Genomic DNA, 17,516 nt, shown 5'->3' with positions numbered 1-17,516 from the left:
ACAAAGTTTTAAAAAGAAATATTTTCCTAAAACCAGATTACTTTACTAATGCAAAACATGCTTGACAAGAATATTTTCTTTCCTTTTCAGATAAAAAATAAGACTAATTTCCAAGAAACAAGGCCTTTTTATTTTCTTGAGATTGCAGTGTATCAGGCACATTGTTTCTTTTTGTCTTCAGCTGAAAAAATGGACACCAAAGAGCAATGACAACTTGCACAATACTAATCCTTGAAAACAATCTTCAAAAAATGCTTCTGCAATTATCTCATAAAATCTCCCAATGTTTATCCATTCTATGTTCAATGAACCACTTTATCTCAGATCATGTAAACACTCCTAATTGAGTTTCCTCATAATTTGCATGACAGTGGGATAGAACATGAACTTTGTATTATTCAGCCATGCTTTTTAGGGAGATTGATAAAACTAAAAGACAGAAATATTTTGGCTCCTTTCGCTAAATCGCCACAGCTTTCATTCCAACCAACCCCCCCTTTGCCATCCACTCTGGGCCTCTGGTACCTACCACACACACAGTAGTCCCCACTGAGCTGTGCGGGACTGGATAAATACCATCCCTTCAGAGGCTCTGTGTTAGCAGATCGCTGGAGGTAGGTGGCCTGCTGTGAGGCCCGACCACACTCCCACTGTTCTGGAGGAGCTTTAAGCGAAAGATCAGGTGTCCAGCCCTGAATGCTTGATTGAACTTAAATCTTTTGCATGTGCGCCATAACTGTCTCTGCAACGCTACGCTCCATGTGGATCAGGCATGGCCAGCCAGTCAATTGCTCAAAGGAATTTGAGTCACAGTGGTTTTCTGACCTCCCTGTTTTCACCTATGTCACTGAAAATTATAATCAGATGCATTTTGTTTGCAGCAGTAGAGAGTTGCGTAAAAATGATGGATTAACTCTAAATTAAGTAAATTGTCATTGTAAGGCAGTAACAACCCGATATAAACAAAGAAAGCACTAATGTATACAGGTATGCCTCAAAAAACACGTTTTCCTGTGCAAGTACTTAGACACTATAATTTATACTACAAACTTACAAGTACACAACCAATAGTTAAAATCATATAATATAATAGTTATATAATTAATTTTTGACTTATTTTATGATTATTACGTATCCATGTTTTTATTAATTTAATATTAAAGACATCCAATTGATTTTTCAGACTTACTTCATATTCCCCTTTCAACCAAGGTTCATCATGTTGTCATACTACACTCGGTTTGAATCCAGCAGGGGTCTTTGTTGCAAGGCAAGATACCAAAAATTGGTTTATTTACTCAAATTGTGGAATTCAAAACTGGTTTTCTGAACTCTTTTGCCTGGCCCACTGCTTTTGCTATGTCCCTAGATCTAGGCAAACAAACAGGAAAGTAAAATGTTATAATGGTTAAGAATGATGGACAACAGTACAGAAAAAAGACCAATTTGTATATACTTAAATCAGCCAATGAGGAACTTTCATTTTGTGTTGATCTTGATGGCCCCTGTGGACAAAAGAGGTACTGTTACTACCGCCTCATTTCATTGATTTCAAGGGGAAGTCGTGAAGTGAAATTCTGTTGTTGACAGTAAGAAAAATAGAGAATAACACCAGCTTTCCTTTAAACGTATATCAGTTGGTGTGTGAAGCAGACTGACTCATGAACCACTGCATCGGCACCGGTACTAAGACTTCAGAGGCTGCCAGTGGACTTGTGATTGTAAGGTGTTACAGGGTCTTAAAAAATCTAATCTAATCTAATCTGAAGTTTTTGGCCTTTAAACCTTGGACACACTACATGGCTTTCAAACTTGTAATGGGAGTCTGTCTGGTCTCCAAGCTACATTTAATCAGGAGTTATCAATAACACCATTAATAACAAGTTTAAAAACAGGTACAAAGGGCAACCATTTACACCATGCTGCCATTACAAACTGAGTAAAATAAACTGAAGATTAGCCTGATTAGCCAGTGCCAGTAATCAATACAAACATGATTAAACCATTAATCAGACTAATAACTAACGGCAGTCAATGCCAGACAACTTTATCACACTTTTGCAGTTACATAGTGTTTCTGTAGTAGTGACAAAATGTTAAAAATATACATAGAATATTGAATTAAACTAAAACCTGTGCTAAAGTCCCCTAAGAAGTCTTAAATTTAACCTGTTGAAACCAGCAAAAACTTAGGTTTTCTGTGTTTTATCAGGTGAAGATAATGACTTACTATCCTTCCAGTAAAAAAATGCAGTTGGCCATATATTGTATGCTTGTTTGCACTGACATCTTTTACATTTTTTCACTGATCTGGTCTGTGTCCACAGGCTTTGTGTGGAGAGTTGGATACCCGGTCCACGGAGCAGAGAGAACACTGAGAGCTGCCGGTTGCTGTGGGCAAGCTAACTGTAAGTCATCAACTGCCTTCCTATAAACCTTATGATATAACCAGGTTGTATAAGCTTGTGCTTGTTAACAAAGCTATGTGCAATTTGAAAGTATGTGTTTCATGTTCATTCTGTCTTGATAGACTTTCCGTAACAACATATCTGGCAGAGTTAGTCTGTTTCTTCAGAGGCCAGCTCTGTGATTTAATTTAAGAGCACACAATCAAATGTAATTCATGCTATAAACACATTGGCATAATGATCACCCACCCGCTGCGGTTGACTCAAGCCGGTTGAAACCAAACGATCATTTCAATTCCTTGAGCACATTTTCTCAATATTTCTTCAACCCCTAACTGAGAATTTTGATTTCTGTGCTCAGTTCATGCTTGAACTTCAATCTATATCTTTTTAAAAATATGACTGATGAGTCACTCTCCAACAAACACACTATTTGCATCCTGTATCAGGGTGAAAATGAAAGTGATCCGGTGGGAATTTGGGATGTTGGTGCTGTCTTCAATAAGGGTGACAATTTAGCTTTAGGCCACCACTTTTACTGTATATGTTTAGATTTGAACTGATTGGCTATTATTATGTTCTGATGAGAAGAACATCTTGTTTGTGGTCTTGATAAGAAATGGTGAGGCAATGGGAACCAAAAGCAAATGTAAATAGGCTCAAATGACAGATGACAACCATTCCTTTCCAATGGTACCTGGTGCTTTTAGATTAAGATTATGGCAGTATACTGGTTTCTAACAAGCAATTGTCTCTATTCAATGTTGCTTTGGAACGGATAGTGGTTCTATATTGTATATCCAGTACAGAACAGGCCATTGGTGTCTCCAAATGTTTTTTTGGATGCTCATGACTCATGAGTTCTTCCTGCCAGGTCACTTTAGGCAGTGAGCTAACCATGTTACTTTTAAGTAAAACATAGTGCAAATAAAGTTTATCTGGCTTGACAAGTGGAACACATGGTAATGTTGTGTTCAGGTTGCTTACACTGACAGCTAAAACAAGGTAGCAGCACAAATTAGCTTGACATGTCAGACTAGTTGGTTATTCAGTGATATTTAGAATAGCAGTTGCTTTGACAAGATATTTAAGTGTCCATGTTGCTGTAGCTGTGATAAATACCAGTGTGTAGTGTGTTGTGATGACTTATGTGACATTTCTTAGGGATCACAACCAGTTATTATAACCATAACTGCTGAATATGGTGATTACAGGGGTTAGATCATGCACAAGAAATTGTTTGCCAGAATTGTCTTGTTGTTTGTTGTTGTTGCCACGTCCACCTCCCCCTGAGTTGTTCCAGAGACAATGATATTAGGTGTAAATTGCTATCTTGGAGCACTGGAATATTACTGCCTGTCCCTGTGGTTCAGATTGAAATAAGCCAAAGGACTTCAGTGTCCTCTGTTTCCCCATGTTTGCAACTAATTGCAGATTGATTTGAAGAAATGAAAAAGTTGTGGTTGTTCTTGCTGAACTAAAAAAAGGTTCAAGCTCTTTCTTCCCCTTGTATTGAGCTGGAACCACAGTTCTCTTCATAAGGCAGAGAGCTACTATTAAAACTACTGCTGTTAGTGCTTTTGTGCAGTACCTTAAGTCCATTTATCTATGGAAAGTCACCATCATTCCTAGTAACTGACACTCAATATAGAACCAAAGTCGGACCCAGGCCAAATTATTATCATTGTTATAATTAGCATCCCATATTTCTGCGAGTCTTGAGCCTGAGTGTCTGTATGTCTGAAACCTGGAGGATTTGAGCAGACTTACCTCCATGCGTGCATCATAATCACTGCAGGGGGAAAATGTGTTTTGTGTGGGAGTATCGTGCTGTTGTCAGTGCTCCTTGGTTGTGTCTGACCGGTTCTCATGTCCATTTCATATTGGGTCTCTTTGTCAAAAAATAAAAATAAAAATCTGGTTTGGGTAGGTTTTTCACAGTTCCATTTTGGATGAAATTCAAAATTTTGCTATCATAAAAACTTTTAACCAAACAGAACATTCATCAGTGTCTGGCAGCTACCGAGTATAACAGCAGTCTTATAGTGCTGGTTGCTTCACAGGATCAGCTGTGGGTTAAACTTTTTTTTTTCTCAAGGAATCGTGATAGTCACACTGTTGAAGGATGGGTGTTACATGTTCACTTTTGACACAACTCAGTATTCAAAGAAATATAGGTGTTGAGGGGTTCGGCGCCTCACAGTTTACACCCAGTGCCAACATTTAGCGGTAACGTAGGTACTGTGATTTTTATGTGAAAATGGATGTGTAGTAAGTCCAATTTTCACGTGGGAGACTGCACTTTTCATCTCACTTGCAGTTATTGGCGTTTAATAAAGGGTAACTATGATCTTTCTCTTAGCTTCACCAAGTGTTAACCTTAGCCATAGTTTGTTTGCCATAGCTAGGACTGTCTCAAAGTCCTAAAAATGTTTCTCTCTCAGTTTCATAATGACGTTTGGAGGTTTGTTTTTAATATCGTAGCCTAATGAAACAAGCAAAACCAATGTGGTAATGAATGCTTTACCTGGTCGGTGCTTGTAAAGTATCCACCATGGGGAGATAGAGCTGGAGCCCCATGTACTGACTCCCATATTCAACTCCAATCTGGGGTCCTTTCCTGTCTATCTTGAGCTGTCCAAGTAAAGAGAAAAAAATGTACGTAATGATATGTAATACCGGTTAACAAAATGTTAAAAAAAAAATGTTAGACCATTAGAAAACATTGGTGTTGAATGAAATACAACATTTTGCAGAATCGTCCGTTGTCTAATGACAGTTATTCCACAACAACATTTTCACTGCTGGCTCCAAGACTCAAACTCGCTCTACTCTGTACACTCTACTCTCTACTCTTGTAACAATAACCCATTCATGTAAAGTTGTTTTTTTCAACTTTTCGCTGTTGCAAATATGTCCTTAAATCCTAATTAGGCTTTGTAGTCAGATTCTTTAAATGCCCTTGTGTTGGGAAGAGGCCGCAGACAAAATAAGAGCCAGGACAATGGGGGATCTGTACACACATGGCAGTCTCTAGTTGATTGCCAGGGGAGGTCTGGTTATACTAAGCCATTTGTGTCTTCCAACACACAGGCCGGACTAATCGCACAGCCAGTCTCCATGTCCTCTCAGCCCCTAAGTGTTCCCCCGCTTTCACCCACCCAAAACCTCCAGCACGATTCCCCACCAAGGATTGTTTTACGCTTAATTTTGTTAGACTTAATGAGATTTCACTAATTAAATCTCCTCCTGGTTGGAACCCCCCCTCTTATGCTACCCCCCCCAGCCCCCCACCCCCTCCACTTACAATCACTCCAGCCCATAGAGTGATTGCTTGTAGAGCTATTTTAGACAAATAAACTTTTTCATGAAGAACAGGGACAGGGTTGCACAAGGACAGGCCTGTGTTACACTGTGGATTTCCAATTTCGCGCCAAGATGCTCTGCTGCACTTGTGATAGCCAATAGGTTTTCAAATCTGATTCGGTGTATAAGGGCAGGAAGTCGTTGTTGAGTACAGAGAGATGTCTTTGTATCATAAAGACGAGGTGCTGGAGAGTATGTTACATCTCATTGTCAGTTTTGGGAAAGGGTTTATGGACATTTACATGGGTTAGACTCAAGAAACTCTGGGAAATGCAGGGTTTTCCTTTAAAACAATGATATCTTGTTCAAAGGTTATGGTTTATTTTCAAAGGTTAGGGTATGTACAGTACATTGTAGCACAGTAGCCGAAGCTCTAAGACAAATCCAAGTGACAGGACTTCACTGACAAATTGCACACATGTTCCAGATACATGTCCCTAATAATAATCCCTGCATTAGCTGCATGGCAGCACTAAAAGGGAAGTGCTGAAGGGTGGGACCATCTCAGTTCAAGCGGCGAGGCCTTGGAGGTCATTGTTGACAGCAGCCGCTTGCCCTGCTATTGTGGACGACCCTCTGGGACTCTCACACTGACTATTGTGGGAGCCAGCCTCCCGTTTCCCGTTTGAGCCCTGGACACCCGGTGCCAGCTCCGATGCTCGCTTCTTCAGCCAAAAAGTCCATTACACCCCTCGGCCCCCCACTTCTGCCTCCCATGCCTCTGTGTTCATTGTAGCCCAGCTCCCCCATCCCTTGCCTCATTTAATGCGCACACACACACACACACACACACACACACACACACACACACACACACACACACACACACACACACACACACAGTCCAGCCTCAGAAAGCCCCTGCGCAGTGGCCCTCGGGTGGGCGAGTGGGCAGTGTGCCCGTTTCAGATGGGAGTGCTTCCTTGATGAAGGCCCGTGCTGATCGGGTTTCTGCCACCTGTCATTCAGCTTAGGAGGCAGGAAAGGGGGCAACAGTGGTGGTGGGCAGTGAGAGCACGGAGCCAGGGGGGAGTTAGGGTGGGGTGAGGTGGGGGGTTGGGGAGGCTAACAGGAGAGATGCTATGGCAATCTGGCTCCAAGCCTGCAGCCTGCTGTTGGGTTAGTCCCAGATTTCTCAAGTAGGCCTTTTAGTTCATGCAGTGGTGAGTTCCCTGTTTGATGTAATAATAACGTAAGGCGGTTTCACACATTGTCATATTTTTTTTCCTAAATTTACTATAATTATAGTTGGCGACATATTTCCCATGAAAGGTCATTCTCTGAATAGCACATAGAAGGGTAGTTCAGTGCACTTAATAGCCTCTCAGGCCTTGTTGTTGAGTACTTAACATGCTCTAAAAAAGTTAATACATGTAGGTCACAGCCTACATTTGTAATAGTTGCGTGTTAAGTTGTATTTACTGCAAATTAAGGCTCAGGTTTTCTTAAACTTGATTTTTATCTGATTAAATCTTTCAGTCACATTTTTTATAGATTATATTTTATTACTTTATTTACTGTAAAGCACTCTGAGAGCACATACCTCTGAAAAAGCTGCATTTCTAGCAGAAGGTTTGTAATCTGCACATTGGTCTATACAAAAAAATCATGCTGGTTTTTAATATCCGAATGATGGGATGAGTTAAACTAATAACCTGTGACTTTGACCATTCAGTTTTAATGTTTCTGTAGTGCCACCTGCCATTAAGGCAGTTTGTGTCACATAGTCCGTGCCCACTAGAATTTAGCAATCAATTACAAGAAAATGTTGTTGCACTTAAATAAAAAGTCCAGTTGATGAGGGAGTGAATGTGTTAAATATGGGTAGATGCATGTGGGACCAAAGACTACTGGAAAACACAGCAAGATAGATATTTAGCTTTTATGCCTTAAAATTCATGAGCATAAACTGCATGAAAACCCCAAAATACACAGGCAGGTGCATGTTATACACACCAAAAGCAATTAGTGCTTACTTGACACTTGACACAACTTTCTACTAAATCTGTTAAGATTCTATTCAGTTTCTTATTTTTTTTTTTATTAAGAATTAAAAATCTATTCAGTCTCTGCTTCATAACTTCTACCCTGATATCCTTCTAGCTAATGCACAAACAGACAAACAAACTGGACCAAAAACATAACCTCCTTCGTGTGGGAAACAAAATAATAAAACCTGCTGTAATCCATCACAGGACTTCATCTCACAAACGCAGCACATTATTACAGATTGGATGCTTGTGGAATGCTGGCAGTAACGTGTTCAGGGCCTCATTTAGCCTTCCTCATGGAGAGAAATTAATTTGCCTTTCCTTCTGAGTTAGAGTAGCAGGTTTACCCAGTTGTGATTTTAGCCCTGCCAGGCTTATTTGCTCATTCTGTGAGATTTTAGTCGGATCGAGACATCTGGAAGCACATATTAATCAAGTGTTTTGTAACTTTTTGGGAGTTGAGCTAGATGTAGCTGTTGCTGATGAACATAATGTTGAAAAATGCTGTATCTACTATAGCCAGGGTCCAAAATGTACCTTTTAGCTCATCTGCCAATGGCAGTTAAACTGAGAAAATGTACCAACCAAAAATATTTTTTTCATTTATTTGCAACTCAGGACCAAGATCACAAGAGCAGTGGTTCCCAAACCTTTTCCTTAAGGAATCCCTTTTCTCTAATTTAGTAAACTGACGAGTCCTGACTAAATTACATATTTTATGGATATTTCATATTATTTTAAACACTTTACAATGAACCCAAATAGTGTGTGTGAAGCGAGTGATTTGGATGAATTTTAAGCAGATTATTTCCTGTTTAGGGAACTTTTTATACAATTCTTTGTCTGTTTTATGTATATATTTTTTTTTAAATCATTTTTTAAAAATCACACAGACTTAATAGGGTTCTTTTTTTTTTGACAAATCCAGTGTTTTCTTGTCCCTGGTGCTTGGCCATTGTCCTATTAAACAATTTACTTTACATTTACTTTCAGGTTTTTTTGCATGCCTTAAAGGCATACTATGCAGTTTTCCGGTTTTGTCAAACAGCTACCCCTAGAGTTGCTGCGGAGTACTTGTATTTAACGTTAACTGTCATAAATTCCACTCACCAGAGCCGTCTCTATATACGGCTCTGCGTCTCTGCACTCACGGCCTGATCCCCTCCCCTCTGTATACCGGTACATGTTCAGTAGGATGGAAGCGTCGGACATCGAACAGGCAAAGATAGACTCCAAAGATGTCTACTGACCAGGTAACGTCTGAGTGAATGCCTGCTAGTGTCTTCCATTGAGGCTGCTTCTTATGTCGCTGATGTATGTGACGTCGCGCCGTAAAGCAATTCGTGATTCTCGCGAGATTTTGCGGGACGCCACCTTTCAGACTTGCATTGCTGGTTCTGCCAACGGCGTCCCTCTCCTGCTTTGCTATCGGGATGATTCGCTATAGTACGAGTTCGTTTACCATCGAAATGACTTCAAAGCTGTTATATTAAGGTAAAAATCTTGCATAGTGTGCCTTTAAAATCAAAATGGCCTTGTGACCACCATGAAGCTTTGGTGACCCCTAGTGGGGGTCCCGACCCTCAGGTTTGGAAATGACGCAATGGCGCGGCCAAAGTACAGCAAATGTTACTTAAACACAGGAAGGACATTCTTCCAAAAGGCACCAAGTTTACGAATAACTTTAGTCTTAACTGTAACAAAATGAATTTAAACATAAAAGGGCAGTTGAAATAGTACTTTGGATATCTTTCTCTATTATTCATTATGCTTACAAACTAAATATGATTCTCATCTTACAAACGATTGCCAGAGATTGCAGATACTTAGGAATTCCGATGTTGTTCACTCTAAAATTACAACATACATATACTACAACAAATACTTTTTTATCATATGACGTCATGCTTCTGAGATCACTTTGCCACTTTTGCATGAACTGATCTTTCAGGCTCTGTTGATGCACTTTTGTGTAAGCGAAGATAAGACAAACTATAGTCTCAGTCACAGTATCTGCTTCACATGCAGGACCCAATTGACCTGTATTATGCAGACTGAGCAAATAGCTGCACATTATTCAAGCAGAGTTTAGTTTCTTTACCTTTATTGGCCATAAAACTGAATAATGCATTATTTGACTAAAAATAATCCCAAGTTTTGGAGCCTTTTCAGACCTTTTGAGTTTCTTATTTTAGCCAGGATCTTGTGGCTCCTGCATTGGTCAGATGCTACCTCTTGCAGAAACACCAACCTTTCCTTTCGTGTTTTTCTTGGTCTTCGTGTTTTCTTATTGGTGGCTCAACATCAGAAATGTGTCTCTAATAACATGTAAAAAGGTTGATTTGATTCTCTGACGTCACTATACGGTGGACAGTGTGTTTTAACCTGGCCCTACGCTGTGATTCCAAATTATTCACCGGCCACCAAGTGACACAAATGTATTTTTCTCGCATTTTGTGCTTGGGTGTGTGTTCATTTTGGACCCTGGATGTAGTACTTTAGCTCATGGCCTTAGCAGATATGAAATCATGTAGACTGCCATTTCAAATTCCACACGGGGCGGCAGCTGAACCCATTGTGGAACTCCTTTAACCTCTTCTGTCAAGGTAAATATCACACCATCTTCAGCAAAGAATTTCTCAGATCCTAAGGCCTGTAGCCTGGCCTTGGGTTAGGGGGATTTTCTGAGGTAATGAAATGATTTTAGGCTATATTTTGGCTACAGAATGGAAATTCTGCCTCTAATCAAAGAAGATTGGAAGGCAAACTGCGCACCGACATACTCTCTGTGACCTCTCTGTTACATGAATTTGGGGTCATGCTCAGCTCTACATTATTAGCTTCACTGTATGATCCCACATTTCCCCCCATCACACTCGCTACCTCTATGCTTAGCCATCATCCTCGAATCCATCCATATCCATTTCTCCCTCACCCGGGCTCTTTACCCTACCAACCCTAATTGTAATTATGTTGATTTAACTTAGACACATGCGGCTCCCTCCCCGCCATCTGAATGGAAGCTTATTAGTTTGAATATTTTTTTTTATATTTATTTATTCCCATTTCTCAGGGTCCCTGTCGGCATTTCCAATTACTCTTGTCGTGCGGCTGTAATTGCCTCCATGCTAATGGCCGCCAGACAATCGTGCTAAATGAGGTGAGGCCGAGAGGCTAGGAGCCCGACTTCATTAAGAGCTAATGGGATTTTATAAGGGGGACTGAAGACCCAGCTCATCAAAAAGAGGGAGATGGAAGGAAAACAAAACAGATGGAGGGGGAGAGCCAAATCACCACTATTCTAACTTAGCCTGCTCCTTTTCCTGGCACTCTGAAGAAAAAAGAGAACAGGTTAGTTTTCCACTACAAAACTACTAGCTAATTATAGAGAAAGGCATACTGAACGACTCGACAGTGACTTGCAGCGGAAAAATAGACATACTGATGAACGGGTAACTGTGCATAATTCCTCTGGCTGTCCAGCTGAACATGAAAAGCAGCTATTTTTATGTGTCTCATGCTCTTGGAGGCTGTCTCAAGGCAACTATTTCATTTTTGGCCAAGTAACAGCAATAGATACTCATAAATTATATATTTTAGAAGTGAGTGGACGGTCCAGTCCAAATCCTCCCACATTTTTCACACTTCATTTAGACACAGAGAGAGTGGATGGGTGCAAACATGGATGGATGTGAATCATGGCTGGAACACAACAGGATGTTATGAGACTAAGGCAATACTGTAAATCTGCATATGGGTTGAAGGCCAATCAACGCCACCAGAAGCCCATAAGGTCATAAAATAATTCAATCTGTTATTGTTATTGCTTGACAATAGATTCTGCTCTAATTAGTGCAAATGTCTGTTCTTTTTGATCAAGAGCATTTTTTCTGGTATTTCTCTTTTGTTCTGACCAGCATCCATTCATTGTGTGCTTCAAATACTGTATGTCTGCCCCGTTGTTACTTTTTCTCCTTCCACAAAAAGCTCACTACGTTAACAAAGTTCTCCATTCAGACCGCTAAACCAACCCCTCGCAGAAGTAATGATCCCTTACTGATCTGTCTGCCCTTGAAATGCATTGAGAGGCGGCCATCCATCTTGGTGGAATCGCCCTGTTCCCCCATTGGAATATAGTTACATTGCCCGCTCTGCAGTTGCAAGATCAGTTGCCCCTACACTTTCATTTGCCGCGCCATCTTAAAAGCTGACACGGTTTTCTGCCGTCAGTTTCAGCTCAATGGCCTTTTTGGCTCCTGCAGATGAAGGGCCTGCCAAATTCTATTACACGCTGAATAAACCAATGTGTTCACCTATGAGAAGCAAGCATTACAGAGTGAGTAGGGTAATGGATACTGTAAAGTGGGTGTACTACAACCACAACCCTGACTCGGGTTCTTTCCCTGTCTCTTATGTATCTGCTAGTTTGTTTATGGGAGCATGGGAGAGAATCAGGTTGTTACAGTCTTATGTATGTCAGCTATTGGTTGTCAAGCTGTAACATTACCAAGAAGTATTTCTTCACTTTTTACACCATTGGCTAAGACAACATTAAGCTGGAATGTACTACACATTATATAAGCACCTGTAAAATAAAAGCCTATCTGAATGTGAATCCAAAAAATTGCAGAATTCTCCTTTAATTTAACTAGCCCTATGTCGGTATAAAAGTTGAGGGCTCTGCATGGCTATTTCTCAACAGTAAGGCCAAATGGGAGATAATTATCTCTTTTGGGGACAACATGCAAATAGGAATCACAGAGTTGGTGTCGAGGGAAATTCAGTGATATAAACAACTGGGAAGCATGGTATGGCCTTTCTGGACCCAGTGGAAATCAGGCCAATTATCCACACACTATATCTTCTGTGGGCAGTGAGCAGAGGTAAAACTATTGTCATTTGGTGGAAAAATTGTGCATTCTGATGTTATAATTAGCTAAAAGAAATCAATTACCTCACAAGTAAAACCACAAAGCAATGTATCTAAAGCTGTATATGTCCAAACTACCACAAAGATCATCAGTGTTGATAGTGGTGTGCTGTCAAGATGCCATTCAATTACCATGTAATGAAAATGTGAATATGCATTTACTGAAGCTATAAAATTGGACAACATTGGACTGTCAGCCAGACAGGACGACACCCCACCAACCCAATCAACATTTCTATAGCTAAGCATGGCAGTGTTTTTTAACCTTATATTCTCCAAACCAGATGTTTATATGCAATGCCTGAAATGGACCAGTACTCACCCGTACTGAGTGCCGGCACTTCTGATTTTTGTTATTGAGTGCCCTCCCCTCTGGTAAGCATGGCACTGAGGTCACTGAGGTATGAACATCATACCTGTTTGCCTGTATACAATAAAAGGTAAAATAATTCTCTAAAACCTGCAAACCCCCTTGCAAGTTAAATAAAAAATGAATAAATAAATAAAATAAACAACTTCAGTTATTGGACCTTGGTATCTCTAAAACCCTGCATATGGCAATACTGATGAGGTACTCCTAAACGCTTGTATAACAGCGTGTAAACACAACTTCAGGCTAAGAAAACAGCACTGAAAATGTCCTAAAATAATTAGGGTTATTTGTGTTTTGGGTTAGGGTTGTGCTGAATTAGGGTACTGGCACCTTTTTTTTGGTCCAACTGAGGCACTGGTTATATGATATACAATGTGAATTTAAATTCAAACAAGTGCATACATACATATGGCACTGAGCAAAAATTGCTAAATAAAAGTTTTAACAATAACAATTTTACTAGCAGTTCTTCACCTGAAAGACATGCTTATAAACACTACAAGACTTATTTGTTTATTTCAGTTTTTTTTATTGTCATAAATCATTGAAATTACAAACAAAGATTTAACGTTAATCTGTCAACGCGTGTAACCTATTTACTTTTTAGAAGTTGTGGGTGATATACCAGATGAACCGGTATACCAGTTTTAATTTCCTGTATGATATGAATTTTTCATTTAGTGTCATGCTGGTGCATAGCTTAAACAACTGCTGTAACTATTCAATAGGCAGCCATTGTTTTTGCTGCCTATTGAGCACTACGGTTGGAGCAGGGTATTGAGAGGAGAACCCTGTTAACTGTGTACCCTTCTTACTAACAGTTATAATTTCCTAACACAATAATTAATACCCCACAACTTACTATCTTTAAAGGTCCAGTGTGTAACATTTAGGAGAATCTTTTGTCAGAAATTAAATATAATATTCATTAGAATGAGACGTTTTTATCTACAGACACCTTTCCATGGAGTCCGCCATGTTGAACCCCCATGTTTCTACAGTAGCCCAGAACAGACAAACCAAACACAGGCTCTAGATTGGGCCTTTAATGTTTTTTGCTAGTTTTATGGCGCTGTAGTTTGTCTTACAGGCTTCGAAGGCGAGCTTTATTCAGTTGGTTGCAATCTGCAACTTCACCACTAGATGCCTAGAACAGGGTAAAACACTATGGCACATAAAAATCGTGACAATTTATTTCTTGAGCAATATAACATTTTAGAAATATCTCCTTGAATACTGAAACACTAAGTATTTTTCAGTCAGTTTATAGTGTTTATACACCTATTTTAAAATATTTTGTTTTGAAAAGGTAGCAGTGTTATATTTTTTATGCTTAAGTTCTTTTTTCACTATACTGCAGTTTGCACAATTAAATTGTTTACATTCTGATTCCTTCATATATTGTATCATTTTGTGGGACAAAGCCTTCGGTATATACATGATGTCACTACATATTATATGTACTCGTGACAGTTGAATAAGTCACTATAAACCTATAGAGGCTCCTATATAAAGGCCCATTCAGGCAAAAAAGTAAGACAAATCCATCATATACAATTAAACCAAAAAAACGATCATACCATATGTTATAAAATAGATATAGATATGTTTTAAAATACCAAGAATAAGATACCATCAGCATTAAGCCAGACTTGAACAGGCAAGCTTGTCTAAATATGTTTCAATCAATATTAATAATATATTATAATATCTGCATCAGCCTGATAGATCCATATTCAGCTGCGCTATAATGTTAGATTTAGTATGGTATTGTTAAGTTGCTAAAGCTAACAAAGGAAACAAGTCTAACGTGATTGTGTACATAGAAGAAACGAAAGCAGCCCATTAGCTGGTCGGCAGCTGAAAGCATACTGAAATAAATGGTAAACTCAGGTCTTTATCGCACTGTCCGGAATCTGTCTCCTGTTCTTTTCCACAGACTCTTCCCAAGAATCCACTAAGTAAGGCAGATGTGTCTAATCATTTGGGCTGCGGGGTGTTTTTGTCCCCAAAAAAGCTGCACTGATGGTGGGATGATGGTTGTGGTTAAAGGCTTGGGCCTGGTAGGAACAGCTGTCCTACAGCTGCCATCTCTCCTGCTTTTTTTTTTTGGGGGGGTTGAAAAACAGTCCCAAACCTCCTGGGTCAGAGCCCTGGTATGGCGGTCTCCCTGGCAACTGGAGCAGAGACTGTGTGTGTGTGTGTGTGTGTGTGTGTGTGTGTGTGTGTGTGTGTGTGTGTGTGTGTGTGTGTGTGTGTGTGTGTGTGTGTGTGTGTGTGTGTGTGTGTGTGTGTGTGTGTGTGTGTGTGTGTGTGTGTGTGTGTCAGTATGTGTGTGTGTGTGTGAGCGAACAAACTGGCCAGTGAGAAGCAGAGTACCGGGGGTTAAGGGTAAGGAGTCGATCCTCACTTTATCTGTATCGCTTTCAATTCAGAGACTATTGGCATGGACTGTCTCCCTGATATAATATGGGATGTAGCCAGCACAGCGCACAAAGTGTCATTGCCCCACCAAAAAAACCCAACAAACAACCACATTCAAACCACAGTGAGACGATTAATATTCCGTCTCTCCCTCTTTTTTCTCTAACTACTCTCTAAGCTCAACACGAGGGAATGTGAAGCTCCCAGAGCAGGGCAAGACTTTGAGAAAGGGGGGAAAAAAGGAAAAAGGGAAAGTGGGAGGTGGGGGTGGGGGGTGAGGAAGGATTGGTGAAAAGAGGAGAACGTGAGTTTAGGAAGAAAGAAGAGAGCAATGGTGAGAATGAGAAAAGAGATGGGGGATGGAGAGGAGAGAGGAGGAGAGGGAGGGCTCTGGAGATGGAAAAGCAGGGAGGACGTGGGGATGAATAGGAGAGGGAAAGTGGATATGTGGAGATACTTGGCTTTGGCCCCATCAAAATAGCGGTTGTCATGCTAACTCAACCCTCCTTCCTCTCTCTCTGTCTCACACACAGACACACTGAGACTCTCTCTTTCACCTTCAGACCCCAAACCTATCAGTGTCTAATCAAATGCAATACTATTTTAAAACCTTAAATTAGTTATATACAGTTTAAAAAGTAAAAATGTTCTTCTTCTACCTACCAAAATAATGTAATTTTTTGCTACGGCTTAAAAATACATTAACTTTTACGTAAATGCACCAGCAGGTCATTTCAAGTTTTAAGCATTGCTGGGTTCTGATTTATATCCAAGCTGCCTTTGCCTACTCTTTCCAGCCAATGTATATTGATACAGTGGTTCCTCGCTCCTGGCAATTATCCTATACAGTGTATTCTCACACTTAAACTTGAAATTATAGCGCCCACCAACCTTCTGTGCAAACACATTCGATGAAACAAGCCTCAGTTTGTGTCGTCTTCAGTGAGAAATACTGTACAGTCTATTACAATAAGCTCATAAGACAAAAGCACAGTAACAGGTGTTAGCTGTGACACATGAGCGGCTACTGTGTATTGGCTGATCAAGGTGTCAGAAGTGTGTGTCTTTGAGTGTGAATGTGTGTGTGTTTATGGAGGTTTTTTTTTTTATAGTCATGGGCACTTAGTTTGATGCAAACTGAATTTAAATGTGCTCAGATGTTTTTATAAAAGAGAGTGAGTTATAAAACTATTTGGAAAGTAGAACATTTTGAATCTAAATCGGCTCTGTGCTCGTACTTACTTGTAAATTTATGCACATATTTTAAACATTCATTAACACCTGAACCTTATTGCACTTTATGGTAGTTTTTAACCTCCTGTGATATAATATTGTAGGATAATGCCTGTAATGCTGTGGTATTTGTGATACTTGATAAACTGGATTGAAAGATTGTTATTGTTCTTTATCTCAGGCGGAAACCTTGTATGTCCAAACAATAATTGAACTCTTCAAAATCTGTGTGAGTCTTCTACTGGGCAGTAGAAGAATAATAAGGATTATAATATATATATATATGTAATAGGATTTGCAGCGGCTTTTCAAAATAAAAGCCTAAATGTATCTTTCTCATCATTCTTGCGTATTAATTTGATTGATAAATTGAGATAAATTGACTGATAAATTGAGATAAAGCATACATCATGAAAAAAATATTCACTCAGAAAATGTTTTTCTGATAGTTGCTACAGTGTGATGTTTGATGTGATGTATGTGCAGAGTTTGACACTAGAAGGATGTTTTCACATTAATCTGCTGAAAGTGGAAAGTTTTCCTTAAATCTCAGTTTAACTCCTAGATGTACCTGCAGGATTTCACATCACAAACAATTTGGAAGCCAATCATGGTCCAGTATGCAACCTAAATAAGTGTGATGTGGAAACTTGAACACCAAGAATGGACTTTAGAATGAAGTAGGAGACACCTGGTGTTCAGCTATGAGGGTTAGGGGATAGGGTAGGACTACATGTCCCTTTTAAGAATTTTGTAATTTAACTTTGTTGTGGTTTAATATCAGACATATT

The 17,516-nt window shown here is 39.6% G+C and overlaps 1 protein-coding gene across 3 annotated transcripts in view; it reads left to right on the top strand.

Moving 5' to 3' along the window:
* The window catches only part of pknox2 (pbx/knotted 1 homeobox 2), a 118,163-nt gene that overhangs the window by 27,357 nt on the left and 73,290 nt on the right, over window positions 1-17,516 (top strand). For 2 of the 3 annotated variants that reach the window (XM_051401594.1, XM_051401590.1), the window contains exon 2: window positions 2,328-2,408. The gene's annotated coding sequence lies outside the window, so the exon portion shown is untranslated. Of the gene's footprint in view, window positions 1-147; window positions 615-2,327; window positions 2,409-17,516 lie in introns of those variants that run through there. The other variant, XM_051401589.1, reaches the window with a different exon arrangement.

The sequence above is a fragment of the Dicentrarchus labrax genome, unplaced genomic scaffold (assembly GCF_905237075.1).
Source record: "Dicentrarchus labrax unplaced genomic scaffold, dlabrax2021, whole genome shotgun sequence".
NCBI lineage: Eukaryota > Metazoa > Chordata > Actinopteri > Moronidae > Dicentrarchus > Dicentrarchus labrax.
This window is presented reverse-complemented; position numbering and strand designations above follow the sequence as displayed.